Source organism: Theropithecus gelada, chromosome 9 (assembly GCF_003255815.1).
Source record: "Theropithecus gelada isolate Dixy chromosome 9, Tgel_1.0, whole genome shotgun sequence".
NCBI classification, from domain to species: domain Eukaryota; kingdom Metazoa; phylum Chordata; class Mammalia; order Primates; family Cercopithecidae; genus Theropithecus; species Theropithecus gelada.
This window is the reverse complement of record NC_037677.1, coordinates 56,642,772-56,668,847: the sequence shown is the minus strand read 5'-3', so window position 1 is coordinate 56,668,847 and position 26,076 is coordinate 56,642,772. Positions and strand designations below refer to the sequence as shown.

General features: G+C 44.6%; 1 protein-coding gene across 50 annotated transcripts in view; it reads right to left on the bottom strand.

Annotated features, from left to right (window-relative positions):
- KCNMA1 (potassium calcium-activated channel subfamily M alpha 1) overlaps positions 1–26,076 on the bottom strand; it is a 755,234-nt gene that overhangs the window by 446,030 nt on the left and 283,128 nt on the right. The window contains exon 1 of one of the 50 annotated variants that reach the window (XM_025395862.1): positions 25,587–26,019. The exons of the other annotated variants lie outside the window; for them this stretch is intronic. The gene's annotated coding sequence lies outside the window, so the exon portion shown is untranslated. Of the gene's footprint in view, positions 1–25,586; positions 26,020–26,076 lie in introns of those variants that run through there. 50 annotated transcript variants of the gene reach the window in all.

The window sequence follows — 26,076 nt, the reverse complement described above, 5'->3', positions numbered from 1 at the left end:
GACACCTCTCCCACCAGCTCACTATACCACTGTGAGATGATAAAAGCGCACAAGCCCTGTCAATGCTAAAATACTTATGAAACTATCTAGATTTTTAAAATTTTCATCCTGAATGTCTACTTTTTGTTTCTTTTGTATAGAAACAGGGTCTCACTATGCTGCCCAGACTGGACTCAAACTCCCGTGATCCTCCTACCTTAGCCTCCAGAGTAGCTTGGTGCTACTATGACCAGCTTGGGTAAGAGTTTTTTTGTCACATTCTCAGCATTCCTAGATGTATGCATCAGGAGTTCAATTCATGCTTCTTCCTGCCTACAAGTGGGTTTTTTTGGTAGCTGGAAAGCCAGGCTATGGTGGAGGCAACAGAAGGAATACAGGAGGCCCCATTCCAGACCTCCAAGTTATCTGGGTTGTGATACTACAATTTTAAGAGTATCAAGGAAGAAGCTGGAGAGAGGAACTTCTGAACACTCAGTATAGCTCTAGAGACTCTGTGTGTGTGTATGTGTGTGCGTGCGCGCGCGTGCGTGTGCGTGCGTGTGTGTGTGTGTCAGAGAGAGAGAGAGAGAGAGAGAGAGAGAGATTGATTTTTTATTTCGAACTGACTGGGTGCCACCCTTTCATTACCATGCTGATTTAAACTGTCAAGATTGCAGCCTGGCCTGACCACTGAGGAGCAAAGACAATAGGAAAACAGAAGGTGACTCAGGATGCAAATGCCTCATTGTTACATCACAATAAGCGGATTCACCCTTTTGCTAAATGTCAAGTTAATATTCTCTTGGCACTAGCTGTGCCTCTCCCCTCCTTCCCTGCTACAGTGAGTTCAGGCTCCCGGAAGTCTGCCCTTCACCAGCTACCCAGGCTTAGCACTGGGAGTTGAGGAGAGCAGGTGTGACTGGCAGAGTAAATGCAAACACAACCAGTCCAACCACAGAGGGGAATCAGCATTTGCATGTAGTGATATCCCGGGACAGCCTCAAGCTCTGACTTTGGGGGAGCTCTGGGCTTTGGGCTACAGCTTGGGCAGCTGATTAAGCCAGGGGATGGCACTAACAGATGTTCTCCGTGTACTTACTCACAAGCCAAGAACAGGTAGGCAAAGAGGGAGGACAACCTTCAAGGCCAGTTACCAACAGAACACGCTCCAAATGCATTTCCCATGGATGCCCACTGGCCCATCCCCACTCCTTCCTCCACCAAGTCCCTATCCATATTAACTTCTCATGATCGCTCCTTTCTGCCTTATCTCTGCATTGTCACTGATGGTGTTGTTGCTGGGGGGCTTTGCTGTGCTTACCTCTGTTGCCCCAACAGGTCTCCTTGTCTCCACACCATTCTCCATAGTATCTGCAGAGTCTCCCCAGTTAGATGATCTAGCCAGGTCACTCCTTAACTTAGAATCCTTCTGTAGCTCCCTCTGGCTTTTAATGTAAAGCCAAACCCTTAGCAAGCCACCGAGGAATGAGTTTGACCCCATTCCTCTGAACTCACATGGTCCTTTGAGTTTACCCTTTGCCCAACCCTTATTATCCAGGATGGGGGTTGACTGCTTTGGTGTCTTCTCGCCCATTCCTAAGAACAGGAACTATGCCTCTTACCTCTGCACGCCCAGTGCCTTACATGGGGTCTGGAACAGGAAATGTGCTCAGTAGTGATTGGAAGCCATTCATTCCTTACTCAGACCTCTCTACAAATTGTCCTTGAGTCTAACCCACAACCTCCCTCACTGCAAAAATCCTTCAGTTTGCTCCTGACATGATGTCTTCCTCATCTCATCTGTTTTCTCTGTCCTAATCACTCTTTGGAGCTTAGCTCGGGTTCCCCGACAAGTGTCACCACTATGAAGCCTCTACACTGTTCTGTCTTCTCTAACTGCATCCCCCACGTGGAAATTCATAATGGAAGGCTTTGTAATAGTTATACCTCTGGACCTCATCTGCAAGGATGGTTCATAACAGATTTGTCATAAATTTTAAAATATGATGCAATATAAATAAAGCTCATAACACAGAGCCTGGCACACAGTAGGTGCTGAAAATAGATTTGTCTGATGATGAGGACAAGGGTGGTGGTGGTGGTGGTGACAGTGATGGTGATGGTGATATCTCTCTGTTTTATATTGCAAGACCCAGAATGTCAATTCCCTCTTTGAGGAAAAGGGCCACTGCTTATAGTGGTCTTGACAAACTTTAAAACGTATGGCCCAATGCTGTACTTCTGGTGGAAGCTTTACTGATCATATTAATGCTATTGATAATATTTTCATGTTATTGGTATTAATCATGTTACCAGGGAAAGAGCATTGGATTCAAAGTCAAATGTGGACTTTCATTCCTGTTTTTCCAGTCTGGGCCTCAGTTTCCTTAGCTATAAATAAGTGAGTTTTTCAGAATGATCTGTAGTCCTTTCTAGCAATGACAATTGTGTGGTTATCAGTGAGACTAGTCCACACCAAAGTGAGCCTACACTCCATCCATATGGGTCATCCCTTCCCAGCATACCTGGGTCCCAAAATGCAAGCACACCAATGGGGAAATGGCAGAAATTGGGACTTATGTCATCCAAACAACAGAATGCCAGTCCTCACTTCAACACATAAATGTTTTGTTTTAAAGTCTACTCCAGCAGCACTACAATTGGCATTCCCTCTCCCAGCAGTGGGTTAGCAGCAGATGTTGCAGCAAAATGATCCAGACTGGAGGTGCTTATTAACCCTTCCGCATGGCGTACCCATTTTTGCTTCTGGGCCCACACTTTCACACATAAGACAAGTTCACCTACCATCCCTGTCATCGAGAGCATCACCACCTTCTTGTCTAGACAAACTTGAATCCCAAGCAGAAGAAGAGACTGAGCATCATATCTTTGTTGTTGTTGTTGTTTCAGATGGAGTCTTGCTCTGTCACATCCAGGCTGGAATGCTGTGGTGCGATCTTAGCTCACTGCAACCTCTGCCTCCTAGGTTCAAGCAATTCTCCTACCTCAGCCTCCTGCATAGCTGGGATTACAGGTGCCCACCATCATGTCCTGCTAATGTTTTATATTTTTAGTAGAGACGGGGTTTCACCATATTAGCCAGGCTGGTCTCTAACTCCCGACCTCAGGTGATCTGCCCGCCTTAGCCTCCCAAAGTGCTAGGATTACAGGCGTGAGCCACTGTGCCTGGCCAGCATCAAATCTTGTCAAGTATCAACCACATCCTCCTATAAGGTGAGAAACCAGACCCCACTGTAAGGTAGGACTGTCCACAATGGTGTAAAGAGCCATCTGGGAAATAAATAATAAATAGCCCACTGCAAAAAAAGAAAAAGTTTCAAGACAGACAAATCTGGCTTCTCTATATATAGTGTGTGCCATCTTAGGTAAGCCACTTAAATGCTCTCTCAGTTTCTTCTACTATAAAGTGGGGATTCTCGTCTCAACACAACCCCAGGAAATAGGCATTGAGTATATTGACATTCACGAAGCACACAAATAGGCACTCTGAAGAGGTCAGCCCCTCCCTTTCCAGCCTGAGGACCTTGTCGGAGTGCACACAGCATGACCTCAAGGTAAAGTGGGACTCTGCTCCACTGTTTATGACATAACTGGGTTATCTTGCACATTTTTAAATATCTCTCTGTGTCTCATTTTCTTCATCTAAAACTATTCATATCCCCAAGGATTGTTGTGAGAATTAAACAAAACAGTGCATGCAAAACAGTACTTGGCACACAGTAAGCACTCAGTAGATATGTAATTGTCATCACCCATGTTATCATCATCATTTAATGATGCTGAAGAACAAGTAAGTGCTTATCACTTCCTTTAAATCTTGGCACCAACCACACTAAAATCTCAGGCAGTCAGGTCATACTGCAAGGCAGAGGGCCAGTACTGTTAAGTCCCAACAAGGACACAGGACCAGTTATCCATTCGCAGATCATCCTTGGAAAATGTTTGAAACGTCATCCACTCTGATGTCAGCAGGTGTATGCTCAGGCAGTGCTAGTGTGACATCCTATAAAAGTCAGAAAAAAAATGCCTCAAAGAAGATAAACTGAGCCAAGAACACAGGTGTAGCTTAACTAAAATGTTTGTCTACTCAGACACCGTAGCCCCTGTCCATGGTCCTGAAAGAGACAAGTGGACATAGACTGACGGTGACCATGACTTTTCTTTTTCCCTTTTGCAAATAGTTGAAGACCTTTTCTGATGCAAATGGTATCAACAAAAGATAACAGAAGAAAACACATATGGGAGGTCATGACTTCTGAGACATTTCCAAGGAGAAAACAGAAAGACTCTTTGGCATCAAGTTCAAATAAACAAAATTATTGAGAATAAATATGTATCCATATTTTTTGTTTTTGTTTTTGATTTTTAAGATGGAGTCTTGCACCATCGCCCAGGCTGGAGTGCAGTGGCAGGATCTTGGCTCATCGCAAGCTCCACCTCCCAGGTTCATGCCATTCTCCTGCCTCAGCCTCCAGAGTAGCTGGGACTACAGGCGCCCATCACCACGCCTGGCTAATTTTTTATATTTTTAGCTGAGACGGGGTTTCACCATGTTATCCAGAATGGTCTCAATCTCTAGACCTCGTGAACCCCCCACCTCGGCCTCCCAAAGTGCTGGGATTACAGGCGTGAGCCACCGCGCCCGGCCAATATATATCTATATTTTTTAGTAATTGGGCTTCCCCACCTCTTATGCCCCTGACTCTAAAATCATCAAAAAACCCTTCATGATGCATACCAGAAATAACACAAATCACTTGTGTGATCTTTGGCTACTGCTATGGTCTGGATGTTTTGTCCCCTCAAAATCCATATGTTGAAATCCTGTCATCCAATGTGATATTAGGAGGCAAACCCTTTGGAAGGTAACTAGGTCATGAGAAGGATCTCTCATGAATGAGACTAGTGTCTTTAAAAAAGAGACTTCAGAGGGCCCTCTTGTTTCTTCTGCCATGTGAGGACACAGCCAGAGGACTGCCATCTATGAACCAGAAAGTAGGTCATCACCAGGCATGGCATCAGTTAGCACCTTGATCTTGGACTGCCCAGTTTTCAGAACTGTAAAAAATGTTTTTGCTTCAACCACACAGTCTAGGTATTTTCATTATAGCAGCTCAAATGAACTAAAATACCTCCCCTCTGTCGGTTTGGATAATAAGAAATTGAACATGAGTCTCCTATCCTGAAATGAATTTAATTCTTCTATTCTCTCATTTATTGCGAAGATTTGGCAGAAAATATTTAGTAGGAGCAAGGCTCTGAGATTTCAATCCTAACCTCTGATTCCAATCCTAAATCCGTCACTAATCAGGATAAGACCTTGGGCAAATTGCTTCACCTCTTTGTCCCTCAGTTTATTCATCTATAAAAATGATAATAAAAATAATACTTAGTTCATAAAGTTATTATAAAAATATATCACGTAAGAGCTGAGGAAAGTTTGTTCACTCACCCACCCACCCACTGAGTTTACCACAAAAAGAATTCAGAAATTTCTTAAAATGGGAGACAGTAAAAACATAATGGCCACAATTCCCACAAAAGCTTCAGAAAGCTTACATACCCCCAGTCCACATCACAACAGAGCCACTCTCCACTCCCTTACCCAGCCATGCTTGGGGCCACCCCTACTCACTTCCTCATCATTCTGTCAGCTTTTAGAGGAGCCCACGGGGCTCACACAAGCTGTGCAGATCACCAAGGTCACTATCTCCATTGCCTTGCTCCTTGAAAGAATGTTCAGTATTAGCTCAGTGTTCCCAGCCCACAGCCTAAAGCCTCCAGGAGTCAGGATGAAATACAAACAATGGCAATGACCCCTCCTTATCTGGAACTCACAATAGTTTCATAAATACTGCTATGCACCTTGGTTCCTTCAATCTTCTTAACATCCCTCCAAAGCAGGCAGTTAGTGACCTCCCCATTATACAGAAAGGTAGCTAAGGCCCAGAGAGTGACATGACTTGCTAAAAGTCACACAGCTATCAGTGAATGGCAAAATCAGAACAGCCCAGGTTGGCTCTCCAGGCAGCAAGCTTTAGTGGGAAAAGCAGCCAGGGAGAACTCTACTTGAATCTTACCACTTACTACCTATATGACCTCAGTAAAGTCACTTAACCTATGAGGACTCAGTTTCCTCACATGTAAAATGAAAATACTATTTTCCATTCAGGATGCTGGAGCGTGCAATAATGTGAGAGAGCACTGAACCAAGTGTTTGGCACAGAGATGGGATTAAACAGGAGGGTGCTATTGTTATTATTACTATTGTTAGGGGAGCCCCATTCCCTCTCCAATGTACAGAGCCACATGGAATCTAAACCAGGGAGGCCGTAAAACACATGGAGTTTGGCTCCAACCAAACTCCAGTGCCTTTCTCCCCACCCCCCATTTACCTGCCAATCACATGCCTGAACAGCAGAGAGCTCAATCATCACATGTGGCTTATCTAGAGAACTTTTAAATCCCACACTGGCCTGGCTCACCCCAGCTGGCATACTCTCAGGCCTCTGACACTGGCAGCAGGTCTGAGCATGAGGAATACAATATCTAATCTGAGCAATAACTTTCTTATCCCTATATTTAATTTATACAAAAGTGCTTTATGATATATGGCATCATGGCAACAATGGGTCAGTGAAACATACAAATTTCCATTAAACATAGCCATTTCCATAAAGAACCATTCCTGTCTTGACTAGGTAGAGCCAGTATGGATGAAATGATGCTGAAGAGGAAGGCAGTGAAGGGTATTTTATAAATATCAATATTCAAATACCACTTAAGTCCTCATATTTACTTAATAAATATGACAATGGGCCAGGCACAGTGGCTTACACCTGTAATCCCAGAACTTTGGAAGGCCAAGGCAGGAAGATCACTTGAGCCCAGGAGTTCAAGACAAGCATGGGCCTATCTCTATAAAATCTTTTTTTTTTTTTTTTTTGAGACAGAGTCTCGCTCTGTCGCCCAGGCTGGATTGCAGTGGCCCGATCTCGGCTCACTGCAAGCTCCGCCTCCCGGGTTCATGCCATTCTCCTGCCTCAGCCTCCGGAGTAGCTGGGACTACAGGCGCCCGCCACCACGCCCGGCTAGTTTTTTGTATCTTTTAGTAGAGACGGGGTTTCATCGTGTTAGCCAGGATGGTCTCGATCGCCTGACCTCGTGATCCGCCCGTCTCGGCCTCCCAAAGTGCTGGGATTACAGGCTTGAGCCACTGCGCCCGGCCTCTATAAAATCTTTAAAAAAAAAAAAAAAAAAAAATCAGCTGGGTGTGGTGGCGCATGCTTGTGGTCCCAGCTACTTGGGAGGCTGAGATGCGAAGATCCCTTGAGTCCAGGAGGTTGAGGCTGCAGGGAGCTATGATTGCACCTCTATACTCCAGCCTGGGCAACACAGCCAGAATTCGTCTCTAATATATGTATATATACAAAATAGGTAACCTGTCCCGTGTCCCAAATTGCCCTGGGGAGCACTACAAAGCCTTAAAGAAATAAATTGGGGATTATCTGCTTGTTTGATTACCCAAGCTGCTACTTCCTTTTTGTCTATAATTAAGACCATGCACATAGATGGGATCCACTCAAGTCTACAAATATTGACAGCACTAGATACACATTTTGAGGTCCTGAAAATACAATGAGGAACAAGTTACAGTCCCTGTTGTTAGGAGGGCACAGCCCATTGTGAGAGACAGATTACAGAGCATTTACAGTACGACGGGCTGAGTACTCAGGGGTAAGGAAACATAGAGGAGGAACATGTTTCCTGACTTTGGGGCCCAAAGCTGAGACCTAAACGGTGCACAGGAGTTGGCTGGGGGATAAGAGGAAAAAAAAGAAGAGAGATTTGCTCTGAGTTAAGGAAACACTTGAGCAAAAACCCATTTGTAAACAGAGCTTGGGGACCTCAGTGCTGCCACTGAGTGACAATTCATAAATGCAGCAACTCTCAGCCACCCACCCAACATTATTCTGTGCTTGATCAAGAGCTGAAGCAGCCTCCAGCTGCTGCCACCTTCTGCCAGCAGTGTTAGTTCCAGGAGGGCTGTTCTGCCCAGGGATCATTGATGATCCATTGTCCCCTGCACGCACAGCCCAGAAACCCCACCTCCCCACCTGCTGCTGTTACCCTAGTTGACCTCCTGCCTCCCTGGGTGGCAGAATGGACAGCCCTGCCATCTGCTTCCCTCCCCAGAGCACCAGGCATGGAACACTGGGGATTTGTGGGGTCACCAGGCAGAGCTAGGAGAGTTTTGCAGTGGCGGGAACTAGCAGTACACTTGAACACATCCATGGGATCACAGCAAGGAGGCCAGAGGAGATAGGATAGGGATTCAAAGGAGAAAAACAAAACCACAGAAGTACACAGGTCTCAGATGAAAGCCACTTAATCAGCCTCATCCCATTTTCCAAAATTCAGACTAATACAGAGAAATACTGGATTTCTTTAGCAGTATCTATACTATAACACACATACTCACGCACCTGTGTGTTAATCTACTTAGACAACTTTTCGTGTTCTAAAGGTGAAATGCATGAAGAGCAAGTTCTTAGGTTCTTTTCTCTTTAAGCAAGGGGGACCCTTACATCCAACACATGCAACAGCTACTTAGTAAAATAAACACATGTTTTCATTCTGCTTCCTGCCTGGAGCTCCAGAATGGCCTCATCTGGTCAGGGAAGGTCTGGTTCTGCCAGCCCATTCCAGAAGGCAAATAGCAAGGGTATAGATGGCACAGAGTAGGATGTGAGTCCTATACCTTGGATTGCCCTGGACAGAGGGCCTGTCGTCGTCTCTCTTTATGGACCAAATGCGTGAGAAACAGCTTGTATCAAGAATGGTCTTGCATATGCCTGTAAGTCCAGCACTTTGGGAGGCTTGAACCCAGGAGTTTGAGATCAGCCTGCACAACATAGAGAGACCCATGTCTACCAAAAAAAAAAAAAAAAAAAAAAGAAAGAAAGAAAGAAAGAAAAGAATGGCCTGGCAAATAACCCACAGTCCTCTCAAAGCTACATCACTATAAACGAGTCACACACTTATAAATCAAAAATAACTTTGGTGCCTAAATTCAAACTAACACATTTTAATGGAATGGCAACATTTTTAGGCCTCAACTCATTCTGGGCTCAAAATAATAACTAGAACTTCATAGCATTTGCTCGTGGAACCCATATTCCTTGAGTGGTATCTCCCTAGGCAACAGCTCCAGTATATCCTGCATTAGAGGATATTTCAGATGAGATGCACTTGTGTTGCCTCAGACTACTACGGAGAGACTCCGCAGCTACTGAAGTGTTGCCTAATTGAGGATCTACTTTAGAGAGGATGTGAGTGTGATGGGTAATTGGCACGTTTTCCTGCTTCTGAGAGTAAGCTGTGCGCTCCTTGGGAGGTGAAACCCACTTCCTTGTCTCACTATGGCTTGAAGCACATAATAGGATTTCAGTAGATGCATTTGTTGAGTGAATAAATGAATAAAGAAACATATGAGGTGAATTACTGAAATAATAAGATCAAGCAAGCCCACATAGATTTGTTCACCTTCTTCACATGCCCCCTGCCTGCCCCAACCACACCTCCTCTCCTTTGCCTTGTTTGATTTTCCACCAGGCTGCTTATTATACTATCAGACATGTAAGCACTTTACTTGGAAATGTGTTTATTTTCACACGCTGTGTAAGGTCCAAAGGGCATGGATTTTTATCTCATTTGCTTACCACTCTACTCCCACCACCTAGAACTGGTCCCTAGCAGGAGTTCACTGAGCATTTTGTGGGGGAGTTCACTGTAAGACTCTTTAAGAATCACCCTGTCTCTAAATATAAATGATGGAAGATGGTTTTGATCTGTGTATCAAGGGTCTTTATATATGTACATTAATAAAAAATTAAGGTGTATTTGAAGACATTTTTTCTTAAAAAATGTAACCATTCCACCATGCATTGTTTTCTTACAAAAATCTTTGTAATTTGGCCCCAATATACCACTTGAGCTTTATTACATCATCATCTTCTTCATTACCACAATCATCACTACCATCACTGTTATCACCCACAATTACAGAAAACATTTACCAACTGCCTGCTAAGTACAAGGCATTTGAAAATAGGTGTTTGGGGGACAGAAAATGAATGGGATGCTGAGGTCTCTGTTCTCAAACTGCCCATCTAATGCAAGCATTGAGACATATTTACACATGAAACATACACTCAGTGTCAAACAACAGGTTGAACCAGTGCTGTCTGACAGAAATACAATAATGAGAGCTATATAGCTAATTTAAATTTGTCTATTACTCATATTAAGAAATGAAAAATAAACAAGTAAAGGTAATTTTGATACTATTTTGTATAACCCAATATATCTAATATAATTTCAACATGTATCCAATATTTTAAAAGTTTCGTTAATGAGATATTATTTTTCTTAGTTTTGGAATGTGTATGACACGGCACATCTGAATTCAGGCTAGCCATATTCAAGTGTCTAACAACCATATGTGGCTACTGGTCACACATTGGACCCTCAGGGTTAGACTAAAGGATTTTCAGAGTACTGGGGAGGGGAATATCTCAGCGGTCAGAGGAATGTGGAGAAGGTCCCATGAGAGAAGCCTCTCCCCTTCCCTCCTTTTCCTCCTCTTTCCTTCCCCATCTTCCTCCTCCTCCTGTCTTCATCCTTACGGAAGCACAAGTGGTATAGTTGCAGGGATACATAGGTGTCCCAAGAAAACCCTGGGCTTACCCACTGAGAGTCCCTGTTCCCCACAGCCTCTTCTCTTTCTCCTAGGCACAGCCAGGGAAGGTTAAATCCCATTCCATCGCTAATGAGAGATCTGGGTCTTTGCCCACAAGCACTAAAATAAGATTCCTCTGATCTTAAAAGAAAAGTGTATTTGGGCTTCAGGCAACCCTGGGGACTTGAAGTTGTTCTCAACCCTTGCATGCATCAGACTCACCTAGAGAAAATTTAAAAAGTAAAGATGCCACAAGCATACACTCCCAGATTCTGATTTAATTGGTTTAGAGTGAGGCCTAGGGACGTTGGCACCTTTTTAAAACGCTCCTAGGTGATTCTAATGTGTATCCAGGCCTGAGAACTGCGGGGGTGCAGAAATTGTAGGGTGGAGGAGAGGAAAGAGTCGCCAGTTGGCTATGATGCCATTAACCACAGCACTCAGCATCACACTTTATGTACCCTTTCTCATTGGATCCATACAATAACCCTGTGTGACAGGTACCACTAACCTCATTTTACAGGTGAGAAAACCAAGGCTCTAAGAGGTTAAGTAACTTTTCCAGGGTCACACAGTTAGCAATTGGCAAAGCAAGAAATTCAAGCCCGGTCAGGTCTGACTCCAAGACCCATGCTCCTCGCTTCGTATCACACCTCGACCCTCCACTTCATCAACCTTGCCCTCCATTTCCACTCCAGCAATTTTAGTTCAAGGTGAGAAACTGGGATGGGAATGAGAGGATGAAGAAAGCTAGGTGAGATGCAGTAATGGATTCAGCAGTATGGATACAGCAGATGCAGGGGGAAAACAGTAATGGATACAGCAGATGCAGGGGGAAGTTGGGAAAAAAATAGTAATGGACCCAGCAGCAAGGCAGAAGCATCCTTCAGAGATGGCCAGCATCTTCCAGATATTTTTTTTAAGTACTAGAGAGATTAAGTATTGAAAGGACACATCCAGGGGAGGGTGCTGATATTGACTACGAGACTTGTTTGGCATCATGACAAGGAGGAAGTGATAAGAAAAGTTGTCCCAGAAAATTAACCATTACCTAGCTTCCACAGAGGATCCTGCCCTAACCAACAAATAGGCTAGAAAGAAGGCTACAGAACCGAAGACAAAGAATAAAAGAGCTGTATGCAAAGATATGTTCTTTTCCCTAGGTTTCATACCCTGTGAAATCTCCAAGTAGTGAAAAATTAACTCAGTGCTTTAAAAAAAAAGAGGAAGATGAATGCAAAGAAAGGAAAAAAGAATATCTGGCAATGTTGGAAGAGAAATCAGTCTTGCCTGACAGTATTTAAATTGAATGTCTGTGAGCATGGCCCACAATTTTTAGTGAAAGTAGAAGCTATTAACAAGTCGATGCACAAGATTAAAATTTAGAATGCTATTTTAATAATACCAAATTCTACTCAATTTCAAATGGCTGTCATTTTTAAGCTCCGCCAATTTGAGAACACTTGACTGATGGCATTGGGAGCTGAGTGATGGGAAGATTGAATTCGGCAGGTCCAGCTCAGCTGACACAGCCAGAGAGATGAACATTCATCCTCAAAGAACTAAGCAGACCAGGCTGATGGACCTCTTAGAATCTGTCTTCCCATCTGTAAAATGGGACTAACAATATCTGCCCTACTGAAAGGAACAAGTGTGATGAAGATGGATAAACCATTGTCAAAAGCATTGTGAAGGTCAAGAATGCATTGTGCTCCTGCTATGGGTAGAGTCCGTGCTAGGTCACCGGTCATCTCTTTCTGGAAGCTTCCCACACCTGCCAATTCTAGCTTAGAGAATCAACAAGTAGGTGGACTAGTCAGTGCTGGGACGAGAACATACTCAGGATGTTCCAGAACTTGGAGACAAGTCATCTGTCACTTCATTAGACCCACCACCTTGTAGGACTGGGAGTTTGCTCTATGTACCTAGCACTGTGTCTGGTATACAGTGAGTGGATCCTCAATAAGCATTTGTGGTTCCCTCATTCAACAGACTTTTGTCCCTAATGTTTTGACTTTAATTGGGATGACAAATATTTAGCATAATATGAGTGACAAGCATAATATGAGTGACGGAGAGATCATCAGAACATTACAGAGAAAGAAGAAACACTAGGCTGGGCATGGTGGCTCATGCCTGTAATCCCAGCACTTTGAGAGGCCCAATGCCAAGGCCGAGGCAGGTGGGTCATTTGAGGTCGAGTTCCAGACCAGCATGGGCAACATGGTGAAACCCATTCTCTACTAAAAAATACAAAAAATAGCTGGGTATGGTGCTGCACACCTGAAATTCCAGCTACTCAGGAGGTTGAGGCAGGAGAATCGTTTGAGCCCGAGAAACAGAGGTTGCAGTGAGCCGAGATCACACCACTGCACTCCAGCCTGGGTGACAGAGTGAGACTCTGTGTCAGAAAAAAAAAAAGAAAATAAAATAAAAGAAAAAGAAAAAACGAAAAGAAACAGAAAAATCATTTCAACTGGATATTGAAAAATCATTTATTATAATCACTGTGGTCATGTTTTATGCTGTTGACAAATATTTCCTGCTCTTCACATCCTAGGCATGCAGCAGGATTACATTTTTCTGCGCCCTCTGAAGTTAGGTTGAGCCATGGGTCCTTACACTGGCCAATGAAACATCAGCAGAAGTGGCATATGTCCCATTTTGGCAGAAACTTTAAGAGTTGTGCACAATTCTCCATGTTTCCTTCCCGCAGTATGCCAAATGGAAGGACATGTTAAAATGAAGAATCTTGGGGGGAAAATGGCTCCAGAAGCAGGGGTTTCAGTACAACCTATACAGAACATAAAGCACGAGCAAGAAATATACCTTTGCTGCAGAATCCGACTGAGATTTGGGGGCCATTTGTTATTGGTGCCTCTCTTTACTAATACAATCATGTCAGGAGGAGCTCCAGCAAAGTATCTGTAAAGGAAGGGGTGAGTGAGCCTGAAGGCTCTTGAGAGTGAAAAGGAAACAGGACTCGAGCCTCTCTTTGGTCACAGACTCAGCTACCTTCTTTCAGAGATTTCCTCCACAGGGATACGCTGAAAATGCCACTCAGGTTTTAGAAGCCTCTGAGTGAGGAGCCCCAGACTCCTGCCTTTTATATCCCTATCTCCCGCCCTCGTGCCTTCTGGAAATGGTGCTAAGTATAGCTGGGCTGGATCCCTGGCTCAATACTGCATCACAACCAGAGCCTGGGGAATAAACATGCCAGGGTGGGGCTTTTTCTCTTTGCCCAGGAAGGCTCTGCCTCCATCTCTCTCAGCTCTCAGGGAAAATCCTCCCCTGCAGCCAGAGGCCCTTACAGACCCTAAGCCTCTGCTCCTGCTCTTCTCTGGCAGGTGCTGCCTCCCCTTCTCATCTCTGCGTCTGTCTGTCCTACAGAGCTCAGTTCACACCCCATCTCCTCCAGGGAGGACCACTACAGACTCCAGCCTATTCTGCGCTCATCCTGCAAGCTCTGAACCCATCTGACATTCAACCATGCCCTGTCATTAGAATAGTGCTAGCTCATTCATCTGGGCAGGCTGGATCTCTTCAAAGGAGTGGGTAACCCCTAAATCTTGACGATGTCATTTGTGAAATGAGGCCCTTGCTCTGACCACACAGAGCTGCAATTGGGCATCAGGTGAGTTGTCAGACCTAAAGCCCCTATCTTGGTGCTGAGTACATAACAGGTGCTCAAGAAATATGAGACTCTTCTCAATTCCCTTTGTCTACAAGACAGTTTGACAAAGTGGGACCAGCTCTTCTCCTCCCCCAGTAAGCCCAGATGTGTCTCTGGAGATGTGTCTCATGCACGTATTCTCAGTGGGGGCAAAGTCTCCTCCGGGATGGCAGACATTGAAAAGTGGAAAAACCTCTTACTCCCTTTATGTATAAACACAGATACATATACAGTACACACACAGATATACAATGTACCTGTGGTATTAAAATCTCATGGAGAGGAGGTAAGGAAGTGATATTTTTTAATGCTTAGAAAAGCTCCATAGGTGTGCAATAAAGGGGGGGAAAACGTTCTTCCATGCCCATCTCGGCTGAGAGTCTTATCACTTGTCTCTTATATTTCCTCTCTTGTGTCTCTTCCAAATCAATAAAGTGATATTTTAGAAAATTCTGCCAAACCCACATTCCTCCCTCCTCCACCACCTTCCCAGCCTCTCTGCTCCTGTGCTCATCTAATCTGCTGCCTTTCCTGGGATGTGAGCCTTGCAATCGGCTACAGGGAAAGCAGGCATTGGAGAGCTGAGAGACTCCAGTCTTGGTTTTCCAGACACAACAGATGTGACCGTGTTTATACCTACCCCCAGCAACACCATGGTGAAGCAGAGCTAGGCACTCCTGCCTCACTCTACCTCCCCACCACCCAGCTTGACTCAGAATGGTGCCTCAAGTCGAAGATCCTGCCTGCAACTCCCAAGAGAACTAAATGTTTCCCTCCACTAGGGGAGGATTACTGGTGGGTTTGGGTTTAGGCTGGTTTGTTGGAAGGTGGCAGACACTGCAGTCTGGCTCACTCAAAGTGGAGTCCAACCTTGCCTGTCCTCGAAGACGGAAAGCTGAATAATCACCTTCCAGTCTCCCATGCAGCTATGGGTGGCCACGCCACATATTCTGCAGGGGAAGATGTCTGATAAAAAGCAGGAGGGAACAGCTTAACCTGATATTGCCCTTCCCCCTTTTCTTTCTACCTTGAAATGGACCCAAAGTCTGAAGCTGCCCATCTGTCTTGCAGCCATGAGTGAAAAGCCAAGGAAATCCTGACATCCTACAGACGCTAACCTTGACATGATGTAGCAGCAGCATTAGTGCCAGAAACCCCTACATCTAGACTTCTAGTTGTGGGAAAAACGCTTTTCTCTCTGTTACATGCAGCCCAAGGAATTCTAACTAACACAGAAGTCAAGAGAGACAGGTATAATCCTTACCCATCTGACTTCCCTGGAGTCTGTTTATAAACACATCTGTACTACAAAACAGAATGACTAGTGCTTCTCAATGTCCAGGGTGCAGGGAGACTCAGAGATGCTCTGCCATGCTTTAGGTCCCAGGGTCATGGCCTCTCTGCAGGAGGTTAAGAACATGGGCTTTGCAGTCAAATTGACCTGGATTCTAGTCCTAACTCCTCCACAAAAGCTATGTGATCTTGGATACTTCACCATTCTGTATGTCTGTTGTTTTCACTGTAAAATGAAGTTGACAACAGCACTTATCTCATAGAATTGTTGCAAAGATTAAATGAGATATGTCACATGTTCATCTCAGTGCCTGGCACATACTACCTTCTCAATATGTGTTAGCTGTCAAGACAATTTTCCACTTTCCCTTTCTGGGTCTAAGTCCTTCTGTGAGCTTGTCTGTCTCATTTCCCAATTATTTCTCAGGGTTTTCTCATTTCCTTGTCTCTCTAGCTCTTTCCTTCTCCTTTCTCTGTTTCTCCATCTCTCTGCATGTGTCTCCATTTTTTCTGGCTTTTTCTCCCTCCTCCCTCATTCCCATTCATGTTTACGGTGGCGAAACACAGCAATTTGCCTAATTTTCCCAAGTTTCTGAAGACCACATCTCTGGCAGGCACAGCACCAGGTTCAGCACAGGGCAGGGTCAGGCTCTTTTGGAAACACAGGCTCTTACAGTAGCCACTGGGTTAGGCTGAGGCTGTGGGCTCAGGGGTCCAAGTGGGACCCTTTAATCTTGGTCTTCAAACCTCAACAAGGCTGGAGTGGACTCCTTTGAGGATGGAGGTTCCTAGATGTGTCCCGTGTCCCAGAAGGCCCAGCAAGGGCAGCCAGGAAGGGTGGGAAAGGGTCCAGAGGTTGTGCCCTGCTCAGTCTCTGCGTCTCCTCAGATCAGATCAAAAGACCAGGGCTTTCTGGAACCTCACTACCCCATTGCCCCATCGGTACAGGGGTCTCTCAAGCAAACTGACTTTACCATTGGGAATTAACTGGGGACAAGAAATGTGTCAACTCTAAAAATGAAACAACAAATAACTCCAAGGAAATGGTTAAGGAAAGGTTGGTTGGCTTGTTTTCAGAAAAGGTGCTGATGGAATCCTATCCTCTCCCAGGTCAAGAGAAAGCCCTTCCCAGGCTCTCAGTCACAGTTCCTTGGATGTGAGTCTGCCGGATCCCTTTGTGTTCTGAAATGCCTGTGATGGGAAGGGGAGGGGAGGGTGACATGATCTCCTGCCAGGAAAAGTTGCTGAAGGTTGGGGCTGGTGACGGGGGTAGTGAGAGAGGGATCTGCCTCAGGAATCATGTCCACTTCATGACTGGCTTTATCAGCTGGGTCTAAAAGCTTTGGAAGGAAATGCTGGGTCCACCACCAGCTCCGTTCCTGCCTCCCTTTCTGGTCTGCCCCAGGATTCCTTGGCAGAACTGGGAATTTGGCATAGCAGGGACAAACTCTTCTCTCAAGATGCTTACTGTCCCAAATGCAAAGCAAGACCTATGTGCATAATCCTAACCCACCATGGACAGACCCCTCTGCCTCCACAGCACCCAACTGACCCCTTTGCTGAGGGAGGCAAGTCACCAACAATAACCCACAACACTTGCCCTGCACTGATGCTGCTTCAGACGACTTTCCTGTGTCAACCCACTGACATCCTTGCAGCTGCACCGAGGGACAGACTCCTCTTTCCCCATTTTACAAATGTCATGGCACATGGGAGTTAAGCGATATGGTCAAGGTCACACAGTTAGAAATAGCAAAGACATGTTCCAATCTAAGCAATAACAACAGCAATAATAACAGCAACAGCAAAATAATATTAAGATATTTTAATGATAAAAACATGATGTATCATTTATTATATGCCAGGCACATACAACTGCTTTGGGTTTATTAGCTCATTAAATCTGACACCTACCCTGTGAGGTAACTACTATCATTCATTGTCCCTATTTTACAGGTAGAAGGGAAGGTCAAGGGAAATTCAGTCATTTGCCCAAGGCCCTGAGACCATAAGGGTGTGGATTCAGGGATGTGCATGCTGCAGTGGCTAAGGCCTGTGACCTTATGGGAGAGCTGACCACCCAACCCCCAGCTAGATTCCTACAAGCCCCAGGAGTAAGAAGCACTCCCATGAAGAATCAGCTCAAGCTCACCTCCAGGCTGAGACAAAGGATCACTAAGGAGTGGCCACCACACGAATGCTTCTTGGTCTTACAAAATATGAAAGGTGCTATTATCAGAAGCCAAGCCTGCTTGCAAACTACAGAGGTGACACGAGGTAAATTCATTTACTTTCTGTCAAGAGAAACTCAACAAGGGTATAATCAGAAGCTAATGTGTGTGCTGTGATTGGGCCCATCACGGGGTGGCACATAATTGAACAAGTTCTCCATGCCTGGAGGAGCAGAGCCGAGCCCCATCACTGCAAAGTGTCACTCATCTGGCCAGCACATATTGGTTTTTAATAACATTATGGAAATAACACTGCAGGGCTGTGGAAAGGACAGAAACTTGAGGGGCAGGGCCTCACCAGGTCTCTGAGAGCTTCGACCTTGAGAAAGAACCTTCGGGCCCCATCCAGAATAGCCACTTTCCTCAGGGATCTCTCCTGTAGGCTTTGTGGATTTATGTCTCCTGGGCTTGAGGAACAGGGCTTGGTGTGGCTGAACCTTCTTGCTGAATGGATCCCAGGGGACCCCAGGTGAGCATCGAAGCCAGGTTCTCAAGAGACTGAAGGGGATTGGGGCGTTACCAGATAGAGGACAGGTCCTTTGCTTCCCCAGTAACTGCTGACAATGGTAATACCGCCATGGCCCCTACCATGAATCAGATAATTTTCTGAGGACTTTATGTACATTAACTCATTTAATCTGAAAAACAATCCTATGTGATAGGTATTGCCATTGTCCTGATTGTATAGATAAAGAAATTGAGGCACAGAGAGGTGAATTTATCTAAGATCACACAGGTGGGAAGTTGTGTTTGAGCCCAGACAGTCCATTATCCTAACCATACTCCCTACTGCCTCAATGAGCTGACACAGCCCAGCCCTGATAAAGGGGGTGGCAGCGGGGAGGGGGATGAGGTGCCTTCCTGGCTATTGGCATTCACTTCATTCACATTTTTATCAGGCACCTCTTTCTAGCAGATACTGCTGTAGGCACTGAGGATACAGTGGAGTATAAATAGATAAGAGTTATATTCTAGCAAGGAGACACAAATCCCATATAAATGTACAAATAAGACAATTTCAGAGACTGGCAAATATAATCAAGAAAATAAAACCAGGAGGTCATAGTGATCATGGCAGAAAAAGGTAAGGAAGTTATTTTAGAGAGGAGGTAAAGGTAACTTTAATACCCAGAGACAACTGTTGAGGAGAAGGCCTACCCAAGACTGTGTTATGAGGTTTTCAATCACCTACAAAATACAGGAAGGAACCAGTCATTGAGGCTCTTGAGAAGCCAAGAAGTTAGAGACCTATGAAGACAAAGGCAGCCTGGGCTCTGCTCCACCTGCCCACTCGTGGGCCTAGCCATCAGAAACTCCGCCATCTTGCACTGCAACCCTGGAAGCTACAGTCTCTTCAGTGCCATCAGGAAAGACAGCAACTGCACTGCCACACTTGGGCATCCCCTGCCCCAGTCCAGAAGTGATGTACATCTCTTAGCACCTCATGTCCTGCTAACAGTGGAAGCTGGAAATTTACAGGAGCAATTGGAATATTCGTAAGCCTAACTGCCTCGGCCACCGGCCCACAAGGGACACTAATGGAGACAGCAGAGTTGAGTGAGAGCTCACGAGCTAAGAGGTGGAACCCAGCCAGGCTGAGTAGAAAGTAAGCTGTGGACAAGCAGGTTTTTCCAAATGAATGGCCCTTAATTTCAATTCATTGAGAGGTGAGGGATCAGGTGAAGGAAGCGAGGTGAAAAGGCGGATTAATCCATCCATCAAAGACCTTGGGTACTGAAAACATGAAAAGATGAATTCATTTGTGAGCCATAATGATTCACTACCATGAGAAATAATTATCTTGAAGCTTATTTGGTCCCAGAATCAATCTTTATTTAACCGTACTTATTTTTGGCGGCACATCCTGCTTGCCTCTCTTGGAAACTGAAGAAATGCTTTCTCTATTTTTTTTTTTTTTGTAAATTCCAAAGACTTGCATATTTCATATTTTTCAACAGAATGATCTTTGTGAAGACTGACTGTCTTCCCTCTTCGCTGGTCCTCTCTATCATTGGACCTCACCCGTAGTAATCACTCACTCCACAATCATCTTCTCTTGTTTCCTGCATAGCACTCATCACTACCTTAAAGTATTATTTATTGATTTATTATTTTTTTATAATCTGACTCTTCCACTGGAATATAAGGTGGGTAAAGACAGGGACCTTGCCTGTCTCCATTGGCCATATCCCCGACACCACACCAATCAAGCAGCAGACTAAGGACATAGCTAAATAAATGAACAAAAAGATACTAATAACAATCACATGTTAGTCTTCATAACAATCTCCATTTATTCTTTTTGATTATTGCCATGTTACAAATGAAAAAATGGAGGCAGAGAGAATAACTAAGTAACTTGCTCAAGGTTATACAGATATTGTAAAACAGCCAGGATTTGAACCCAGGGAGTTTGGCTAGAGGTTCCATGTTTTTTTGATATAAATACTTAAGAAACATTTGTTGATTGAATGAACAATAAATAAATGAATGGCCCCCTTGGGTTTCCTGCCTTCTTTCCCGGGGTTATTTGCTTTCAACTTTCACTGGACCCTCTATGTGTCAGACATGGTCTGAAATTCTCTTCACACATTATTCAGTTGAGGGTAGTCTCATCTACCATCTCTCCATGGCATCGGTCCCAAGCCTGGTACTTAGAACTGCCCCACATTTTCAGGCTCCCCTCTTTGCCAGGTGGTGCCTCCCTAATCTGGAATCATGGACTGAGTACCTTCAAAAGAAAAATCAAACCAAAGATCAGGAGGAGATACTTCTTCCTTAGTGGGTCTAGAAGAACCTGGCCTCCCTCACCCACTCTGCCCAGAAAATGAATCCCAGAGAGGAAGTTACGGGTTTTGTACTTGTGTTCACCCATCAACCCAAGGGACAAATGCCAAAATAGAATGGCAGAGAGGGAAGGAAGGAAGTATTTTTCCTAATTAATTGGCTCTAAAAGTGGAAAAGAACCAAGTTGGGTTATTATAAAAGCATCAACACCCAACACAGGTCTTTGACTGCCATGCAAATACCCCGTACTTTCACCATGCAGTTCCCATGGTTCACTCTGTTGTGATGTGACTGTGCATGTTTCTACTTGAACCCATTGAACACAGCTTTGTGCTTGAACCTTGAACAATGCCTGGGACACAGTTGGTGCTCAATAAATAATGATGGGATAAATGAATGAGGGATCCCCATTCTCCTACCTACCTTGGCCTTGTCTTCATCTCTCACTTTCTCGACTGCCAGGTAACACCTAGCTCTATCCCCTTGAACCATCCAAGTCTCAGACACATTCATGTACTGACTGACCTTGAATACATACTCCCTCCCTGAAAGGGATGCTTCCCGGGACCCTGCATCATGGAAAATAGGAATATCACGGGAAACGTTGCTTTAATTGAACAGTGGAATCTATGCTAGTCTTCATGATGAACCTTGAAACACAAGAGTGCTGCAGTAACCATCCTTCCTGAATTGTGGAACTTCACAGACTCAGGTTAGCCCCAAGTGATGCTCTGCTGAGCAATTTAAAACCCAATCATGCAAAGCCAAGTGCTCTCATGTTTGAGAAACAAAAACATTTCAACTTCTCAGCACATCCAAATCAGTACTCCCTTAACAACCCACCTTGGTTCTTCCCCTTGATTCTGAAAGCCAATTTAGTAAGAAAAGCACATTAATAATCTTGCCCTCTCACTGGCCTTCCCTCCCTCCCCGCTATTCCAGTATCTTGCAGCTGGTACCTCGGGTCATTTGTTTTGTTTTTGTCCCTTAGGTTGAAGGGCGTGCACAGTTTTGAAACTGCTAACTAGAGTTTATATGGAAAATTCAGATTAGAAACAAATTCAAATGCACTCTCTCATTTTCCTGTAATACACTCGGTTTCTTCCCCCAATCAACTGGAAGACTTGCTGGGTACCTCCTCATTGTGCCCTGTAGGAAAGTGTCTTTCTGGTCACCTTCACTGTTAAATAAATAAACAGACTCATTGGGGTTGCTGTGTCCTGTGTTATTGGCACAGACTCTGACCCCAGCCAAGCATGCACATATCAATGGGCCACCATCTGTGGCAGAATTACTGGACCCAAGACTGAATTTGATGCATCTGTCCTCGTGAAATGGCATTATACTTCTGCCATATTCTTCTGGTTCAAGAATATTGTCCTCAAGCCCAAGGTACAGCCCTGTCCAGCATAAATATGATTGAAATGCCCATTGCCTGACTGCCCTGCTGACCAAGAAACATGGCCAAGTACAGAGTCTGCAAGCATCATGCATGTGGGTCTAAAGAAGAGGAAGGGGGAATGTGTTTCCAGAAAGTAAGGTTGCCAAGGTTTGAATCTCAATGTCACAATCCGGCTTTACGATCTTGGGTGAGTCACTTAATCCCACAGAGCCTCAGTTTCCCCATCTGTAAAATGAAGAGTACCAATGTCCTGGTGTGTTGTGAGGATTACATGAGATCATTTGCGTAAAACACCCTAGCAGAAAGCCTGATACAGTGTCATTGGGAGCTAAGATTTACCAGCACTCATCATATACCAGGCCTTGTGCATGAACCCCACCTACATTATGTCATTAAGTGTCACTGCATGCATAAGAAATGGGTGTTACCATCCTTATGTTACAACAGAGAAGACTGATGGTTGGAAAAGTTAAGTAATCTGCACAAAGGCAAGGAGGTAGAGATGAGTGAAATTAGGATTGGAACTCAGGACTCTCTTAACCACATGAAGAGAATCCAAGTGGAAGGTGCCTCCTACCAATGCTGAGATGGGGTTCGTGTCTGTGGGTCCCTGTCTGGGGCTGGTTGACAAGCAGCTTTAGAGAGATGCTTGGGTTTGGAGCCAGAGGCCAGGGTTTGACTCCCGTATGTGCTGTGTGACCCGGGGCCTCTTTACCGCTCGAGTGTGCTTAGCCTCCTTCCTCCATAAGACAAGGACAACTGCATCTTCCTTGTAAGACTATTGGGAAGATTAAATAAAACAATAGGGCCTTGTGACCTTTGACCTAAGGTAGAATTCTTATACTATCCCTTGCTCTATGACATGATGAGAAGACAGCACCAACACTCAGCACAGTGTTAAAAGCTTTCAGCAAATAATAACGGATACTAACATAATGATAGCTACCATATATAGAATACATTATATTTCAGAAACTGTACTAAAACTTTAATTAAAGCACTTAATCCTCAATGCAACTCAATGAAGTGGATGTTTTTTATTATCCCCTTTTACATATGAGGAAACTGAGGCATGTAATGATTAGGTGACTTGCTCAAGGTCACAAAACTAAATGCTGAAAACTTGCGATTCACATGGTTGCATCAAAACTTTATTGAAAGGATTGGTCAATCCAAATGAACAACACATGTGGACTGTGCCCCACAGAAACAAGCATTTTAGTTTCACTAGAATCACTGGGATAAACAGAGGCAAGCTAACCCCTTTACTACAGGATTTCCATGGTATTTAATATGTAAATACAAGGAAACCATCAAGAGGGCAACAGAGTATGGAGCCTTCCCTGAGTTTTGAGGGGCAACAGTGTGCTCTGACATACGATTCGAGAGGTACCAAGTCTGAATCATTTACTCTAAATAGAACAGCCTCCCATTGGCTGTTGGAAACACAAAGCAAAAACCAAAAGAAGAGAGAAAGGAAAAGCGAACAGCCCATTGTCTTCCATCCTATATCTTTTGTCCTCTGATTCAGATCAGGAGAGGTGTGTCTGCCTGCAGACCTGGACACCCACAAGCCACATGCTGAATGAAGGCCCACGGAAGTCCCAAAAAAGATGGAACCAGGGAAAGGAGGTCAGCCTGGAACAGTCCTGGGAAGCTGAGGCCTAGCCCAGAACCTGCTGGAATCAACAGTCTTTAACATAACTGTGACATTCACTTGGGCTGCTGGGATCCGTCTTGAAAGAAGGTTTGTATATTTCTGCTCTTATTCCCAACAGGCTCCAGAAATATATTTCTGTAATTCTCTTAGCTGATAAGTATGAAAAACAGAATTTTAAATATTCCAGCAGGGACCTGACAGAACAGGGCCATGTTCATTAGCTGCTGAATTTCCCAATGACTCCTAGAAATTGACACAATTAGACAAAATTAAGTGCTTCTGTCCTGAGGATAGGCTGCCATTGTTCTTTAGGGCATATCTTTGCAAACGAAAGTGCTGGAATTCCACACAAAGCCACATCCCTCTCCCTCTCACACTCTTTCTCTGAGCAAATCTAAAATCTAGTGCCAAATTCCTTGGAGCTAATTCTAAAACCAGGAAAGCTTTTCGTAAGATTATAAAGATTGTATTGGCCTTTGAAGATGAGTCCCTTTGCTCGGCAACTTACTTTCTTAATGCAATCCTTGAATTCTCCTTGCTATGGTCTGAATGTTCATGCCTGCCTACCCCCAGTTCATATGTTGAAACCTAACCACCAATGTAATTATATTAGGAGATGGAGCCTCTGGGAGGTGATAACGTCATGGAGACAGAGCGCTCATGAATGAGATTCATGCCCTTATAAAAGAGGCCATAAAAGAGGCTCCAGAGAGTTGCCTTGCCCCTTCCACCATGTGAGGACACAGCAAGAAAGTGCCATCTATGAACCAGACAGCAGGCCCTCACCAGACACCAAAACTGCTGGTGTCTTGACCTTGAACTTTCCAGCCTCCAGAACTGTGAGAAATAAATGTGCTTATAAGCCCCCCGAGTTTATGGTATCTTGTTATAGCAGGCTGAACAGACTAAGACATTCATCCATCCTCCCCTTGACTGGGCAAAAGGATAATATCATTTCCATTTCTATGGTGATTATGGAAACTCGGACCCAGCAAGTGGTTCCCAACCCACTGGGTGAGTAAGCAGGGAAACTGAGGTTAGGAAATGAACTCGGTTCCTTATCTCTCCATCTTTTTTCCCCTATAAGAAACTTATCAGCAGTTCTTTTGCATCTAGAGTCAATCAGAAAATCATTAGCCAAGGTCAGACAAGAAACCACAGCTTTGGTTTCTTTGATTTCAAGCCTAGAATAAGAGCAATGGAACTTTAAAGAGCATGGATGGCAGTAACTGTCTCTGAGAAGCCAGTCACTCAAACTGTCCAGGCCCAGAATCAACATTTATTTGGAAAAACTTGTTGCTGTCTATGTTTTTAAAGAGCTCTAAAACTCCAGTGAGTCTCATGTAGATTTATTTATATGCCCATTTCTGGTTTTTTTTTTTTTTTTTGAGATGGAGTCTCACTCTGTCACCCAGGCTGGAGTATAGTGGCGCAATCTCAGCTCAGCTCACCACAACCTCTGCCTCCCGGGCTCAAGCGATTCTCCTGCCTCAGCCTCCCAAGTAGCTGGGACTACAGGCACCCGCCACCACATCTGGCTAATTTTTGTATTTTTAATAGAGATGGGGTTTCACCATATTGGCCAGGCTGGTCTCAAACTCCTGACCTCAGGTGACCCACTGGCCACAGCCTCCCAAAGTGCTGGGATTACAAGCATGATCCACTGTGTTCAGCCTATATGCCCATTTCATAGGCAAGAATACTGATGCATAGGGCACACCACACTTTACAGGCACAAGAATGAACAAGTCTTTGGAGGATAACTATTTCTTGTGCAAGAATCAAATGCACCTGCTTACACTTCGTTTTATCTCTGGTGACAGCATGAGTGGCTGAGTGAGCAGGATGAATCTTGAGCCTGGGGTATAGACCAGAGCAGGGGCTTTCAGGTGCTCACACCTCTGAAAAGCAAGAGAAACTGGAACAGCTTGGAGTTCAGAATAGGCTAAAAAATCTCCAGCGTGTCTTCAGAGCAGAATCTCTGAGTGGAGCACACAGCCATTTTGAAGTTGGTCTACATGGACGCCAGTGCTCAAAAATTCTAATGTGGCCAAAGAAACCTTCAGAGAACTACAGCAAATTCAACTGAGAAATTCGTTCTACTCTAGAAAAGACACTGCCAAAATTCCAGTCCCTACCTACCAGGGACCTTGGACAGTCCTTTCCAATGCATGCACATTATCACAGACCATTCTTGTATGGGGGAGGGGGGTCTCTCTCCCCTCTTCAGCTGCCTTCCTACCTCTAGGGGCAGCACCAAGTCATTGTGATGACCTCACCATCATGTCT